This window comes from Gossypium arboreum, chromosome 2 (genome assembly GCF_025698485.1).
Source record: "Gossypium arboreum isolate Shixiya-1 chromosome 2, ASM2569848v2, whole genome shotgun sequence".
NCBI lineage: Eukaryota > Viridiplantae > Streptophyta > Magnoliopsida > Malvales > Malvaceae > Gossypium > Gossypium arboreum.
Window position 1 is genome coordinate 9,310,260 of NC_069071.1, and position 7,955 is coordinate 9,318,214.

Genomic DNA, 7,955 nt, shown 5'->3' on the forward strand with positions numbered 1-7,955 from the left:
TGTTCACAAATTTCTTCATCTATTGTAGTTTAATTCTAGATTTATTTCATCAAACTTCACATATCTGCTTGTGATCACTTTCTTGGTGAAAGGATTATAGATTTCGTATCCTTTCTTAACACTAGAATATCCAAAAAATATATCTGGCTAAGATCTACTATCCAGCTTGCTTTTTTTTTCTTCTGGAACATGAACAAAACAGGTGCAACGAAATACTTTTAAATGGAAAATAGAAGGTTTTAAATCATACTATGCCTCGAATGGTGTCTTCCTTTCAACTGCTTTAGTAGGTAGACTATTTAGTAGGTCAATAGCAGTGTTTACTGTTTCTGCCCAGAAATCATTTGGCAGTTTAGTTTCAAATAGCAAGCAGCAAGCCATGTTCATTATAGTTCTATTTTTTCTTTCACTTACTCCATTTTGCTGTGAAGTGTACACATTGCTCAATTGATGATGAATACTAGATTCTTCACAGAATTTTTCAAACTTTTCTAAGGTGTATTTTTCCCATTGTCTGATCTTATCATTTTGAGCTTGCAGTCACTTTGGTTCTCAACCATGGCTTTAAACTTGAAGAAGATTTCAACCACTTCAGACTTGTTTTTCGTGAAGTACACCCAACAGAACCTTGTACTGTCATCTATGAACAACACAAAGTAGTAGCATTTAGCGACCTTGTTTTCATGGGTCCGCAAATGTTAGTATGTACTAAGTGTAATTTTTTAATGGCTTGCAATGTTGTGTTCGCAGGAAATAGAGACCTCGCCTATTTTTCAAGCTAGCACCCTCTCATACATCTTCATGTTCAGCCATATTTTATAAATTTTCAACCAAGTCATTTTTGGACATAAGACTTAAGGATTTGTAGTCAATATGTCCCATTCTTTTGTGCCGCAATTTTGTTTCATCCAGCGAGCTAGTATATGCTATTGAAGTTGCTAAGTTCCAGTTGACAACAAAACTTCTGTCTGCCATATTTGTTGATATGAGCTCACATCCACTTGGATCAATAATTAAACATTTGTTGTCCTTAAATACAACATAATAGTTTTTCTCAAGCAGTTGTCCTACATTTAGTAGATTTTGGTCTATGTTCGGTGATAAACCTCAAAAGTAACATATTTTAATCCCATGCTTAGCATATTTTTGGATGATTTATCATAATATTTAGTGAATTTGGTGCTCCTAATCTTTTAATTTCATGTTTTATATCCAGATGAGCATAGAAAAGTGAAAAGTACAAGAAAAAGGTCGAAAGGCTTATTTTAGTGCTACACATGGCCAAAATACTTCCACACGGGCTATCCACACGCCCGTGTGTGACACACGAGCTGGCCATACGCTCGTGTATCATGGCCTTGTTGACATTAAACCACGTCAGAATTGCACACGGCCTGAGCACCTTCACACGACCGTGTCCCTGTCGAGCCCAAGTTTAATTCTATTCGGAAAAGGGTAATTTTGAGCTATTTTGGGCATTCCAAAGTCTATATAAACATCCTAGAAGGGGATCAAGGGGGACACAGAGAGTAGAAGGCAGAAAACACTCGAAGACAACCATCGGAAGCAGCTCGGATTAGAGTGAAATCTAATAAGGGAATCCATAGATCGAGTTAATGGGACAATAGGGGTTCTAATTAGAAAGAGATTTCAGTTAATCAACATAGAGTCAGTTGTTTTTAGTCTCGAGAGAGATATTAACATAAGCTAGGGATTTGTACGGATTAAGTCAAGAGAATAAATCGTCTAATTCAGAAGTAATAAGTGAAGTCTAGGTGGATTCTTCCTTGGGTACCGTCTTCTCCATCGGTTTTCCAAAAGTATTTTCCAACTTTAATCTCTGTCGTGTTCTTAGTTAATTAAATAGTTAATCTTAGTTTAAAAACATCCCTTTAGTTCTTAGGCTAGATAATAAAAAGATAGTAACTACTAGTACTTTTAGTCCTTGTGGATACAATATTTCTGGTCTCACCTTAATTATACTACTGTTTGATAGGTGCGCTTGGCTTAGTCAAATTTTTAGTTAGTTTAGCGACCATCAAGTTTCTGGCGTCGTTTCCAGGGACTATGATATTAGGAACGCTTGATTTTTATTACTTTAGCCATTTTTATTTTTATTGCAATTTAATTTTTTTTATTTTAATTACTAATTTTTCTTTTATTTGCTTCCGGCAGGTTTTTATAGTTTATGACTAGAAGAACCTGTCAGGACCTCTACTTTTTGATAGTGAAATTGAAAGCACAGCTCGTAGAAATCATAGAGAAATAAGGTGAAGTCTACAGTATATAGAGGTAGAGCACGAGGAGGATACCAATAATACTGAAGAGATGGCTGAAAATCAAAATAATCCACTACCTCCTATGGTTTCTGCAAATCCTGTGAATCAGAATCCTGCTCCTTGTACTATGTACGACTATGCTAAGCCTAATTTAGTGGGGGCTGAATCAAGTATTGTTAGACCTGCAATTGCTGCAAATAATTTTGAACTGAAACCTAACACTATACAAATGATACAACAGTTTGTTTAGTTTGATGGTTTGTAGGATGAGGATCCAAACACTCATTTAGCAAAATTTCTGGAATTCTGCGACACCTTTAAGATTAATGGCATTTCTGACGATGCCATTCACCTTCATTTGTTTCCCTTTCATTACAGAATAAGGCTAAACAGTGGTTGAACTCGTTAGCACGATGGTCAATCACTACTTGGGAACAAATGACTGAAAAATTTTTGCTTAAATATTTTCTGCCGGCTAAAATGGCTAAATTAAGGAATGATATCTCTTCTTTTGTGCAGATGGATTTAGAAACACTTTATGATGTATGGGAGAGATACAAGGATTTATTGAGAAGGTGTCCTCACCATGGGTTACCTTTATGGTTATAGGTTCAGACCTTCTACAACAGTGTGAACCCCTCAACAAGGCAACTGATTGATGCAGCCTCCGGTGGAACCTTGAATAACAAAATACCTGAAAAAGCTTACGAACATATTAAAGAGATGCCACTAAACAACTATCAGTGGCAAGTCATGAGAACGAAGCTGATAAAAGCAGCTGGTGTTGTCAACCTCGACGTGATCACTATGCTATCTGACCAAGTAGAACTATTGCATAAAAAGATTGATAGTTTGTATGATTTTACTTAGGTACATCCAGTGATGAGGTGTGATTCAAATAGAGGAGGGATGCACAACACAGACTATCCATCCTTCAACCCCAGCACCGAGGGAGAACAAGTCCACTATATGGGTAACAATTCTAGACCTCAGAATAACACTTATAGTAACACTTACAAAGCAGGTTGGAGGAACCATCCCAATTTCTCGTGGGGTGGTCAAGGGAATCAAAGGCCACAACACCCTCTAGGTTTTCAACAACCACCTTACCAATAGGAGAAAGTGTCAAACCTTGAGTAGATGCTTACAAAATTTATTTCAGCGTCAGAAACTCATTTTCAAAATATAGAGACAGCACTTAAAAATTAGCAAGCGTCGATTCATGGGCTCGAAACTCAAATAGGTCAGCTTCCTAAGTTGTTCTAGTGAACGACCGCAAGGTGGCTTGCCCAATAATACAGAAACTAACCGAAGGGAGCAACTCCATGCCATCACTGTACACGAAAAAGAGCAGTTAGCTGAACCTAAATCTGAAACGAGGTAAGAAGCTATGGTAAGCAATGGTAAGGTTGAAGTGAGTCATGATACACAAAAGCTAGTAAGCAAAGAATATAGAACTCGTGTGCCATACCCCAATGTGACAAGGAAAGAGCACATAGACGAACAATTTGCTCTTTCACAGATGCCAAACGCAATTAAATTTTTAAAGGAACTTTTAGCAAACAAACTAAAGTTAGATTAGTCATCGCATGTAGAGTTAAATGCAGTTTGCTCAGCTATTTTTCAAAACAAGCTACCCAACAAACTGAAAAATCCAAGGAGTTTTACGATTCCTTGTTTAATTGGTTGCTTGAATGTTAATAATACTTTAGCTGATTTAGGGGCAAGTATTAATGTTATGCCTTATAAAATGTTTAAACAACTAGGTCTTGGGAAACCCAAACAAACTAGGATGAGCGTTCAATTGGATGATAAAACCATTAGATTTCCTAGGGGTATAATTGAAAATGTGCTTGTTAAAATCGACAAATTTATATTTCCAATAGACTTTGTTGTTTTAGACATGGATGTAGATAGTGACATTCCTTTAATTTTAGGACGACCCTTTTTAACAACTGCTAGGACTATTATTGATGTCGGTACAGGTGAGTTAAGACTTTGGGTAGGTGATGACATGATTAAACTCCAAGCTCGTGACTTTGCCAAAAAGACTAGTGATCGAGATGATTACACAAGTTCTTTTAATGTGAGTAACCTTGTTGTTCAACCCTCTTTGTTGGAAAAACTTTCGAGAAGTATAAATGAGCCATGTTCCAGTCCATGTAATGACAAGACTATCCATGAAGAGCAAAGGCTATAGATCGATGAACTAGATGAATGGTGAACACAGGTTAAGGAGAAACTGAGAATACACAATGAATCAAGGTAGTGCCATGACAAACTTAAAGGAGAATTGAATCAACTTAGGGTTGGAGACAAAGTACTGTTAGATGAAGCAGACCCTCTTGTTGCCACTTCTGAACCTAATGGAGCAATCCCTTTTGCAGTACTCAACGTTTTCCCATACGGTACAGTCGGGAAAACTCATTCCAAATTTGGCACTTTTAAGGTAAACGGTACTCGTCTAAAACCTTATTTTGATAAGATTGATAGCAAGAATGAGGAGTTTCAACTCCTCGAACCACCATGACCGTGCAAATATGAGGTGAGTCAAGCTTATACTTTAAATAAGCACTTTTTGGGAGGCAACCTGAGCACTAACACAAATAACCCATTTATTTTATCTATTTTTTTTTGTATTTTTTATGCAGGTACAATGAGCCACACGGCCTGGACACACGAGCGTATCCTTGGCCGTGTGGAAACAAGGTTGAAATTTCCAAAAAATTGACATGCACACGACCTGCGATAAATCCACACGGCCGTGCGACATGACCGTGTGAAACTTGGAGCTTAATTTTTCGAATTTTAACAAGTCAGAAAGTTACATGGGCAAGGCCCATAGCCGTGTGTTTGGACACACGGGCGTGTGGGAGACCACACGGGCATGGGAGAAGTGAACAACATTGCATACAGTCGTGTGATACGGTCGTGTGAAACACACGGCCTAGTCACACGGACATGTCCGAGGCCATGTGATGAGTGGGCCATTATTTTCCTCGACAAACACGGGTTGGAATTCGAGACACACGGGCGTGTGACACGGCCGTGTGGCCCAAAACGAACCTTTACACGATAATGTCACCTTAAAAGCCCTATCCCTTAGTTTCTTTTTCATCTTCTTCTTCACTCAAAATCAACCCTAGCTGTCGCTCCTGTTTTCCCTACTCTGGCCACCATCACCTACCCCCCATATCGTCCCTCACGACCCCTTCCCTTACCATTTCTTCCTCCATTCCCCTTTCTTTTCCCCTCTCTCCTTCTCATCCTCTTCCCCCACCTTGTCCCACTCACACCCCACAAACCAGCCCCTTTCGAACCCCCATACCACCACCACACGGCCAAACCACGACCGCACCTCCCCTCTCCTCCTACGCACAATGCCATCCTGAGCAGACCTCACCCTCCTCCGACTACCTCCCGTTGGTTTCTTGTTATTCCCTAACCTTTTATTTATTGTTGTTTCATTTTAATTCTTTATTTCTTTATTTTCTTTCTTTAATTCTTATTTGTTATTTCATTTCATTTTCAGCGTACTCATTATATGATTCTCAGTTTTTGATAGTTCGTTCTCCATTAATTATTCCAATTCCTAATAATTAGTTGTCGAATATGTTAACCTTCATTTTCATGCTTAGTTTTCCTATTGCTTATCTCACTATTTTGATTTAACTTTGATTATTAATTTTGTTTAACTCCTTGCTCATTGGTTACATATTCTTTGCCTACTGTTCTTCTTCTATTGTTCGTTATCTTTAGCTTAGAATAATTTATTCAGTTTTATTTTTGTTATTTTACTTTCTAGATTTTTATGTTTTTTTTTATCGTTTAAGAGTATTTTGTTCTTTTAGGCCTACTTGATTCTTTTCATTTTGAGTACTACTTTATTTATTGATACTTTCTTTTACTTGTGTAGGTGCATTATGACGAACACACGCGGCAAGCCTAAAGTCGCCGTCCTCGCTTCAAAAAAGCGGAAGAGTCCTTGTAACACCCCGAATTTGGGCCTAGAAGTATTGGGCCTTGAGTGCGGGTCCGTAAGGAGGTTGTATATAGGTATTTAATTGTGCAATGAAATAACACAATTAAATGTCTGCTTTGGTGGTTAATGGCCCTGAGAAGTGTTAGAGAAATCTTGGGTTCAAACTTGGGCTTTAGCAAAAATTTTGGTATTAAAAGGAAAAAAAAACCTGGATGCTTGGATGAGGGCTTTTAAATTATTGTGTTAAATAAATGACACAAGGAAGCTTGTAGTCTAGTGGTTGTGGCGTCATTAAGGTTGTATGGGAGCCTGGGTTCAAGCCTTGGCTCTTGCAATTTATTTTGGTTTTTTTTAAGGGAACCTGGACTTTGGCCTTTAGACCTTATAATTAATTAGGGATAAAATATGACACAAAAAGCCTTGTGGCTTAGTGGCAAGTAGCATGTGGAGCATCTGAGGGGAGGCATGGGTTCGAATCCCATGGCAAGCTAGGAGCATTTATTTTGCTAACAGGGGGCGGCAAGAGTTGGTGTTGAATTTAAACTCTGATGTTGGAAGGATCCCACATCGGGAAGCTAACATAAGAGGGGATGACCATGAGGAGAGTAGAGGTACCTTTCTTGGCTGATCCCTTTCACTGTATGGCGTGCTCGTTTGGGTTGGGCGTCGGCTAAGAGTGCTCGGAGCGTGGATTAACTCCAGTCTCCTATCAGGTGTGTATTTCTTACTACTCTAGCTGTAGGATAGCTACTTCGGGCCGCGATGGGCTGAAATGAGTCATGTGGGCCTAATGGGCCTACGGACCCAATTGGATAAGTTGTTTGATTGTGTAGTAAATATTGGGCTAGGCTAGGTGAATCTAATATTTGTGGCTAGATTTGGGCTAAAAGGGCCACACGAGCGTGTGGGCCCATTTGGGCCGAGATGGGCTTTAGGGCCATTAGTATTGTTATTCATGTTTAGAATAATTTAGTTTACCAATTATTGAAATACCCTCGACTTGTAAAATTACCAAAGTACCCCCGATTTACATAATTACCGTTTTACCCTCGATTTACAGAATTACCATTTTACCCTCGATTTATAGAATTACTATTTTACCATTGATTTACAGAATTACTGTTTTACCCTCGATTTACAAAATTACTAAAATACCCTTGGTTTACAAAATTACCAAAATACCTCGATCAAGAAATTACCAAAATACCTCAGTGCGTAAATTGCTAAAATACCTACGGTTTGTAAAATTACCAAAATACCCCTAGTTTGTAAAATTACCAAAATACCACTTTGGTTTGTGAAATTACCAAATACCCTCAATTTGTAAAATTACCAAAATACCCTCGATTTACAAAATTACGTAAATACCCTTGACTTTCTAAAATTATAGAAATACCATTGGTTTACAAAATTACTTGAAATACCTTTGGTTTGTAGATTTACCAAAACACCCTTGTAGGATGAAATGACTAAAATACCCCTAATAGGTAAAAAGACCGTAAAGCTCTTGTAGGGTAAAGTGATCGTAATACCCCTGTATGGTAAAATGACGAATATGCCCTTATGTTCCGTATGACTGATGTGCTTAGGATTTACATATATTGATATTAGATTAGTTAAGTTTGAGTGATAGGTGGTGGTTATCGTAGGTGATTGATTTTGGAAACGTTTCAACTTCAACCCATAACAGTTGT

At 38.1% G+C, this 7,955-nt stretch overlaps 1 non-coding gene across 1 annotated transcript; it reads right to left on the reverse strand.

The window, feature by feature from the left end:
• Nucleotides 1–2,765: 2,765 nt before the first annotated feature.
• Nucleotides 2,766–2,872, reverse strand: LOC128289594 (small nucleolar RNA R71). Its single transcript, XR_008279239.1, has one exon. It is a non-coding gene; the product is annotated as a small nucleolar RNA R71 (small nucleolar RNA).
• Between the last annotated feature and the right edge of the window lie 5,083 nt (nucleotides 2,873–7,955).